Source organism: Amblyomma americanum, chromosome 10, assembly GCF_052857255.1.
Source record: "Amblyomma americanum isolate KBUSLIRL-KWMA chromosome 10, ASM5285725v1, whole genome shotgun sequence".
Taxonomy (NCBI): domain Eukaryota; kingdom Metazoa; phylum Arthropoda; class Arachnida; order Ixodida; family Ixodidae; genus Amblyomma; species Amblyomma americanum.
Genome location: NC_135506.1, coordinates 86,499,832 through 86,509,534, shown reverse-complemented (window position 1 = coordinate 86,509,534; position 9,703 = coordinate 86,499,832).

The window sequence follows — 9,703 nt, the reverse complement described above, 5'->3', positions numbered from 1 at the left end:
CCTGCGATCAGAGTGGCAGCGGCAAGCACGCCTCTACAAGAATCACCTTCGCTTGCTTCTAAACTGCTCCGAGAGCGTGGTTAATGCTGCGTGGCGCTGGAACGAAGCTTCCCGTCTCATCGACCAGACTACTGAGGTCCTGTGGACACAGGTACTGCACCAGCTACGGAGAAACCTTCCACGGAATGGGACACCCTCCAGGAATGCAGTGCACAGTGTTGGTGACGTGCAGCTCCCTGGGGAAGTCCACCAGCTACTCGGCCATGGTCCAAAGTTCGCCGTGGAGCCGGAAAAGAACGCAGCAGAACAGCTGGCGATGGTGAGGCAAGTCGCATGATTTGTGCCCAATACAGAGACAGCACGGTATATTTCGGAAGGTGTTGATGAACTGTTGCGTCGCAGTGGACATGTAAGGGATATGTCGCTTAGAAGAGTTGTTGATTGTCTAAAGGGAAGGTCTCTCAATCTGTTACCGGCGGACAAAGAGGGTGGCTTTGTCGTTATGTCAAGCGAAGCATATAAATCGCGAACTACTGATGCAGTGCACTCGGTCTTTGACAGGCACGACGAAGTGTCGTTGAAAAAAGTGAAACGTCATGCTATAAAGCTATGCGAAAGTTTAAACCTGGACAAGCTTGCTCGGAGTATCAATGGTGGCAATAAGCTCTGCTTAGATATATTTTTTAGCGCAAAAACGCACAAGCCTGACTGTCCCCTCCGTGTTATTGTTTCGGAGAACGGGGCATGGCAGAAAAATCTAGGAAAGTTTCTCCAGACTCATCTAAACGTGCTCGATATTGACGACCCTTTTCAGGTGGAAGGCTCCGAGAAGGTGATTGACTACTTAAAAGATAGGCGCGGAGGTAGTTTTACTGCCATATCTGTGGACATAAAAGACTTGTACTATTCCCTCCCGCATGACGACCTGTTAAGCGATGTCTGAGATTGTATCGAGGCCCATGGTGCCGTCAAATTTCAAAATGCTTCAGGCGTGGCTGTCAGTAGCTTCTTGGAGCTGCTGGACACTTACCTGAATTCCACCTTTGCACAGTTCGAAGACCACATTGTCTCTCAAAGAAGCGGGATTTGCATTGGTTCTTGTGTCGCGCCCGTACTAAGCGATATATGCCTTGGTGTCCGGGACCGCAAGATACGGGAACGATGCGCTGAGTTTGGCATAGACGAAGTGTTTAGGTTTGTAGACGATTTTCTCGTAATCTTGAACGACGAAAACGGTGGTGCGAACACGCGAGTGCCCGAAGTTTTGACAATGTTTTCAGAGTGTCTTCGACCGTTGGAGGTGACTCATGAGCGGCCAGCCAATGGCCACATTAGGTTCTTAGGTTTAGGACTGTACTTTGGCTCTGATCACGTTTGCTGGGCCTGTGAGCCGAGGGGTAAAAAACCAGTCCTCCCGTATGCCTCAGCGCACTCAACGCTTGTGAAGAGGGCCATTGTGAAGTCGTGCTTTGTGAGCGCTCTTGAGAAAACATGTGGGCACCGTAAAGAGGAAGCCTTTCGAAGCCAAGTGGGTCGTCTTGAGCAAGCCGGATATCCAGCGCATCTCCTAATTGCTGTTGCAGAGGGCATACTGAAACAATCGCGAAATGGGCCCACCACAAATGAACGTCGAACAAAGGCAGCTGTGATACCATACCTACATGCAGTATCACACAAACTGAAAAGGATAGGAAACAGAGCGGGAATTGACATTTTCTTCTCGGCCCCGAAGAAACTGCATCAGTTGTGCAGAGGAGTAAATTCTGACACCGAACGTGAGCCCGACTGCGTGACGAGGCACCGTCCGCGTCTCGTCGATTGCAAAAAAGATGTCGTATATTCAATTCCCCTGTCGTGCGGCAGCATCTATATAGGCCAAACAGGGAGATGTCTGAACACAAGGCTACAAGAGCACAAAAGGAACCTAAGGGACCCAAACTCAGGGGAACTCGCCTTACACTGTAGCCAGTGCAAAGGCTGCACCCCTGCCCTTGGAAGCACAGTTATTCTTCGTAAGTGTCGGGACACCACCACGAGGTTGATAGCAGAAGCTCTGGCGATATCAAAATGCGCAGATAAGTGTGTCAGCAACCCCTCTGTGTGCCTTAGTGAAAAAGAAATGTCATTTCTGAACGCCAATGATAGGACGAAAGATTGGAGGAACGGGAGACAATTCCGATAATCGTGCCACGAATGCGTGAGGTGATGTGTTGGTTTCTGTTTTGTTGTTTTGTACCTAGTTCTTATATAGGCTGGCTCAGAGCAATAAAACACAGTTGTTAGTCTGCGCTTGTGTTTGCGTCCTTCTTGTCTCGTATTTGTTACTGCTGCGCTGCAATTTTTCCAACACCTTAATAATCTACAATTCGCAGGTGATATCGCTAAGTCGCTCAGAAGATGAACTGGAAATCAAGATCAGTGAGCAGAATGGTGGGTCTAATTTAAAAAGTATAGACACCTAACTTTTGGGTTCGTGCTCTTTGTAAAGATGCGTAATGCGTTGTCATACATGAAGTACAACCTGGTATTCTCCTATAACCACTAAATAATTTACAATAGCATTTCTTTCACGTGCTGTTTCGGTCTCAGTTTCAACAGCCGAATGAGGACTGATGTCAACGTGTGTTTACAGGTCACGTGAGGCGTGAAAAAACTGGAATATAATCGCTGCTTCCACATTAGTTGTCATTGCGGCTCTTGAGGAAGGCTGGCTTCAGCACTGAAGTAAGTTATTACGATGAAGTAGCGATTATATGGGCGTTTTTCTATGCCTCACGTGACACAAAAGCACTCTTTGACGTCACAGCAATTGTTCGGCAGTTGAAGCTGAAACAGCGGGACAGAAAAAAATTCAAATATAAATTATCTAGCGTCCATGGGCAAATATCACACGGTCATTCACGCGTAGTAGTACTTTCTGCATCGTTGTAGAGAAGAAAACATGCCACCAAAACTGCGTGTCTATACTCCTTTAGTACGCAGAAAACCAAATGGAAAATGCTCTTGGCAATTCCCTCCAATGTGTGTGCTGTGTGGTGTATAATATTGTTACGTGGTGGCCGTCCAAGGAATGAGGCGCGATGAATAATGGCAGAGATATAATTTAATTGCCGTTGGCCTAGGGCGAGTGCTCTGTACCGCACCACAGCCAGCTTCGTCGTCTTTGTCACAATATTCTTTCTTTTCATGGACATTGTCACATGTAGGAAACTGGGTGGTGTGTCATCGTTTGCGTAAGAAATTAAGGACACTGAGAAGTCCCCTAGGCTGCCGCTGACACCACACCATACATGGCAAAATTACTTTTAAAAAGTAATTAAATTACATTACTAATTGCTTTCCTAAAAATCACAAAAGTAATTAACGTACATTACAAATTACTGTTCTCAAATATAATGACAAGAAATTGCAATTACCTGCCTTAAGTATTGAAAATTACTTCTTAGTTTTGATGCCAAAATGTTGCGCATTGGTCATAGTTTGTGCAAAATTTCTAAAGTATTTTGTATACACCGCCACTGAGCTTGAAAATGGCCGTCGGAAATTTTGCCCCTCTTTAGTCAATTTGAACAGGCGGTTTGCTGATATAGATGAGGTCTTTCTCATATCACTCTTCTATCAGATGTGCATCATTCAATGGGTAATATGTTCCCACCATCCTGATTTTGAAGAATTTGTCATCCGCATAAACAGCAGGAGTATATTGACTGCTTTTCCACGCATCATCCCAGAAGTGCACAGGGGCGCAGAAAAGCTGCCAATTCTGCTGATGTTCAATTGATTTGTATTAGAGTAAAGTTGGTGGAAATAAATTGCACGACGCTGGGACAGTGTTGCTTGAGTTAGAAATGGGGCCTCAAATGAGGTCACAAAATCGACAACTCACGACGAACTTTCTTAGACGTGCCACTTGAGACTTCTTGTCAGTGCGGCGACGTCAAAGTACTTGCTCAAGCACTCGCTGTTCGTCTGTGCGCAGGTGCCATATGGCTTGCCTTGGTCATATAGCTCTTCTGGTGGCCATGCAGTGCGTTTGTGTGTGAGACAGTATGTAGTGCAGGAAGATGCGTAGCAGTCCTGTGACTGATATGCAGACTTCACAAAGGAGTGCTGACGCCTGCGCGCACATCACCTCTCGTCCGCGTGCGCCGCTTCCCTGGGGTGCTGGCTATTACTGGTTGCGCGTTTCTAAGGCAAAAGCCTTAAGTGGCACATTAACGTCGATACCCGGCGTCGTTGTCGATATCCAGGAAAAGTGGTCCACAACCCCCAGTGACATCATCGGTTAAGAGAAAAATTTCTTCCGAGGGTGCAGAGAAATAAACCAAGGGCCTTCAGAATGCTAAGCAATCGCGCAACCCATGAGTCACAAAACCGCGTTGCTTTGTGGCGAGTAATGATTCATTTAATGTATGTGTTACCCTATGGCTATGGTAATGAGTAGGTGTGTAACTAGAAAGGAAAGAAACAATATAAATTAAAAAGTGAATGTTTTTCTCCTTAAAAGCGTGGGAGTAGTCTCTTGTGCCCTCTGTAATTTATTCTTGCTTTGGAAGTCGCCGCGGTGGCGCAATGGTTATATGGTGCTCGGCTGCTGACCCGAAAGACTCTGGTTTGATCCCGGCCATGTCATATTCCCAATATCAATCAGGTGATAGAGAAATGTGCAGAATATAAACAACCTCTATATATAGCTTTCATTGACTACGAGAAAGCATTCGACTCAGTGGAAACCTCGGCAGTCATACAGGCATTGCGTAATCAGGGGATAGAAGAGGCTTATGTCAAAATACTGGAAGATATATATAGCAACTGCACAGCTACAATAGTCCTTCATAAAGTCAGCGATAAAATTCCAATAAGGAAGGGAGTCAGGCAAGGAGGCACGATCTCGCCAATGCTGTTCACCTCATGTTTACAGGAGGTATTCCGAGGCCTGAATTGGGAACAGTTGGGAATAAGAATAAATGGAGAATACCTAAATAATCTGCGATTCGCAGATGACATTGCCTTGCTGAGCCGCTCAGGAGGTGAACTGCAAATCATGATCAATGAGTTAGACAGGTAGAGCAGAACGATGGGTCTAAGAATTAACATGCAGAAAATCAAGTTAATGTCCAACAGCCTAGCAATGGAACAACAGTTCACAATTGGCAGCGAGAGCCTGGAAGTTGTGACGGAATACGTCTACTTAGGGCAGGGAGGGACAGCTGATCCGGATCAAGAGAGGGAGATAACTAGAAGGATAAGAATGGGCTCGAGCGCATATGGCAAGTTCTCGCAGATCATGAGTGGCAGTTTACCAATTTCTCTCAACAGAAAAGTGTACAACAGCTTTATCATACCGGTACTCACCAACGGGGCAGAAACGTGGAGGCTAACGAAAAGAGTTCAGCTTAAGTTAAGGACAACGCAGCGAGCTATGCAAAGAAAAATGGTAGGTGTAACGTTAAGAGACCGGAAGCGGGCAGAGTGGGTGAGGGAACAAACACGGGTTAAGGACATCCTAGTCGAAATCAAGAGAAAGAAATGGGCTTATGCAGGGCATGTAATGCGAAGGAAAGATAACCGCTGGTCCTTAAGGGTAACGGAGTGGATTCCAAGAGAAATTAAGCGTAGCAGGGGGCGGCAGTAGGTTAGGTGAGCGGAGGAGATTAAGTTTGCAGGCAAAGGGTGAATGCAGCTGGCAAAGGACAGGGTTAATTGGAGAGACATGGGAGAGGCCTTTGCCCTGCAGTGGGTGCAGTAATGCTGATGATGATTATGAGGATCCCGGCCGCAGCAGTTTCATTTCGATGGAGGTGAAATGCTATAGGCCCGTGTACTGTACGATGTCAGTGCACGTTAAAGAACCCCAGGTGGTCAAAATTCCCGGAGCCCTTCACTATGGCGTCCCTCATACCCCGAGTCGATTGCTTTGGGACGTTTAATTCCCATAAACTGCAATTTTGTTTTGTATATGCTTTATCTCCACAAACGCATGGCCAAAGCATGGCAGATACGAGGAGAAGCATGGACTCGGTATGCAGCAAAAGTAATATCGCTAGTAATTACTTTTCCTTGAAATTACTGCTTGAAACTAATGAATGACATTAGAAATTACTGCTAAAAGTAAATTATTAACTGTAATTTTATAACAGTAATTTAATTACTGGCTTGTCTGCCACACACTCATTTCAAAGTGATTGCACACTGCTTTTCAGTGAATGCGAAATCCTGACATGATAGCGTCTGCAAATGGTATGAGACAGGGCCTTTTGTAATTTTAAGGCAAAGCTAGGTTTGTGCCGAATTCCCTTTTATTTTTTTCTCGCTCCCCCCCTCGCCCTTTTCCCCTTCTTTTTTTGATGTTATGAATGCTGTTTTTTAGCAACAAGCTTGACTTAGCACATTCGAAAAATGTGTTTGCTGGTCTGCGCGCGATTGTCTCTATGTCCAGGTTTTGCGCCTTTTCCTAGTCCCTGGCATTTACTGGCACTTTCACTTCATTAAAACGTTTTTGAATGTGCTTGCACAAATTTCGAAAAGTTCTTTTTCTAGCGCTTGCAGGTTGTTTCCATATTTTTGTTTTCCGTGCGGCTGAAGTTTCATGCACCTCCAGTCCGTCAAATATTTCTTAGTGTTTTCAGACTCTTTGTCCCGTTCCACTTGTGCATTGTGAAGATCCGCAGCTGCTCTTAAGATGCTTTGTCTCTTTTTCTTTGTGCAGAGAAGCCGCGATTCCTCTTCGCAGTGCTCAAATGTACTTGGGTAAAACATCCAAAATGATGACTAGCTTGGCTGGCATTTATTTCTTGGCCTCTGAATGCATCGTATGATCAGAATTTGGCAAAATTGTGGACATGTATACCAGGGAAACCTTTCAAAACGTTATCCAGGATTTGTATTGCTAATAAAAACAGCACAACACGCATAATTTTTTGTTTGGTGAAACTGCAGATTACACGAACCAAGAACGGAACAGCAAGGTTGTACAATTCTTTGAAAGCTTTGACAGTTTTAAAGGGTGTCTAGCAACCTAGAATTGTCAGAGGAATTTCGTTTACCTGAAAAAATCGAACAATTGTGAGGGATACCATCAAGAAAGTGGCCAAGTCTAGAAAAAGACGGACTGGAATTAAAGGAGGGGTCTGGCACGAGTTTTAATGGCACTGTGAGTGTCCAGCGCACGGTCCGTTCTCATTGGCATGACATATGCTTGCTTCTAACGAGTATTAGGCATGGCAGCCTGTTTGTTTTAGCTGTCTTTTTCTTGTCTTCAATTAAGTGAGCATTGTAAATAGTGCTTGCTTCTGTAGAGGTTGCCACGCTCCTCATTAAGTTTGGACTGGCGCATATGAATACACAGAGCTACGTTCAAAACGGCTACGTTATTTTCTGTGAAATAAGCCGTAGTCATAGTAATATGCAGAATTCATGCACTTTCAGTATGCTGAAGCGTCACCCTAGCGTGGCATAAAAATCCATCTGTAAATCTTGGTCTCAGGCCTCGTCAATCTTGCAGGCTATTTCAGAAACAAACAGAGGCTAGTTTCTCTGCAGTTCGAGCTGTGATGACGAGGTCATCAAAAGCTGTTACATTTTGTGGAAATCGCTTGGTGCTTGCCCCGTGACATTGCTGCTATCGAAAGAAATGCCAGAGTGTGCCTTCATTGGAAATGCAGTAAAAGGCAGTGCTTCTCACTGATGAGCAAACCAACCTTTGTCAGCCCTCTTGTTTAAGGGTTCCTTCTTGAAAGCCTGAAATATACTTTTGCAGTACAATGAGCAGTGTATGAAGCCCCTGAAAGCATGCAGAGTGTTCCGCTAAGAAATTTTCCAGAATTTTTTCAAAGCAGAGTTGTTTGTTTCTTTTGTGAAAGCACATGTAATGTCAGCACATATGACCACCACTCTTATGAACCATTAAAAGAAAGCAAAAATTTGTGAGCATAACTTTAACAAACTTCCAAATCTAAGAGTCCGGATCAGTCAGACACTTTTCGTCCACTGAGAAGGGAAACAGCTGCTCAAATTCCCGCACAGATTCCTAGTTGAAATGTGCCAGCATCTGTGCGTCAGTTACGGCCAGGGATTCCAGTGTGGGGAAACCCATACACAAGAGTTAATCGGGCCATGTCCCGTCAGGAATGCTGCATCTGGGGCAGCATACCACGAGTGGAGGTGTCACAAGGGAGTGTGGAAGAGGTCGTCTTGTTAATGCTCTCACTCTTGTTGTAGCTTAAGCTGCTTTTCATCGATTTTTTGTGTCATTTTATGTTTCTCAACAATGCCACATCACGTCATACGCCTTTTCAGAGTCTGAACTGTGACAAGAAGAACATCTCCACCGCAGCCGTGGACTCGTGCTTGAGTGCTCGCCTCGGCTACGGGAGGTGGTGTGTTCGATTCCCGCGGTCTCCGGCCCAGCAGCCGGTTAATCCAATGGGAACAGGCGGTCCCCCGGCCTAGTGCTCGGCTCTCCAGGGGAGTACCGCGTGGCAAGGATAGCCTGCGCCTCAAATTTCCCGTCGAATGCGGGCAAAAAAAAAACGATTCCCGTAGTTAAAACCCGCAGGCCAAAACTCTCGCCTTGTGCCAGTTACGAAACTTACAACGTTCATGAAACGTTCACTTCTCCAGACTCACGAGAGATGTGACATAGCACTCTCCACTCACAAACCCCCTTCGAGCAGAGTGCAGCGGTATTTGCTCGCTATCGTTGTGGCTGGCTGACACTCATCGGCAGGTGTGCATGACAGGTTAAAAAAAGATTAGCTTGCACCGCACGAGGTGCATTTAAGGTTGCTTGACGGCGGAACTTATCTCTGATCCGTCAAGAACCGGTGGGTGCCCGGCTGCACTGGTAACTGAACGCAGCACGTCCCGAATGCGAGGCGGATGCTCTACCTCAAGGCCGAGAAGTGAAAAGGCCGAAAAGTGAAAGCCGAAAGATTGTCGTTCGACAGCTTACAAAGTCAAGCTGTCATGTTTTTTTCCTGAATACAGGTATGGCTGAGACAAATTGTACCATTGTACATAACTTTCCCTCATTCATTGAGATGCTCAGTAAGCTTTAGGATGTGGTAAATTATGAGGAGGAATAAAATATTTGTGTGAAATGTTTCTTTTAATCGCTGCATTTTGTGGAAACATGTTTGTATTGTAATTTCTAATATCTGTTTTATAATTTGAACTACATGGCAATAAACCCTATCACAGTACTGGCCGACATTTCGAAAGGCCCTGGTATGCACAGCATGTCCACTAGAGCAGACGATGCAGGGGTTCCTGTGTCACTACTTTTGGGGCCCACATGACCAGGGTTGCTGCTCTTCCTCGGGAGTGACGTCATAACGCACCCCGACAATCAGAAACTGAAATTGCTATGTATAAATAATGCGATACTATTTAATGCGCATATTTGATTCGCGGAGCACGTATCATGCGCCGGGTGAGAGTATGCGATGTTTGAAACTAAGAACACTCCAACCACCAAAAATTTGACGTCTCGGCCCCTTTAAGGTTTTGGGTTTAGCATATGGATCTTGTGACCTCCTTTATGCCAGCGTCAGAAGCCTTCCAGTAAGCCTTTCGTTGTTTGCTTTAACTATTTTCATTCATTCTTGGTCCTGCCTTGTACACACTTCTTTTTGTTTGTGGTTTCTCAGCACGTATTGAACAATGTTTCTTTTATCGTTTTTTAGGATCTTTCCAATGTCCA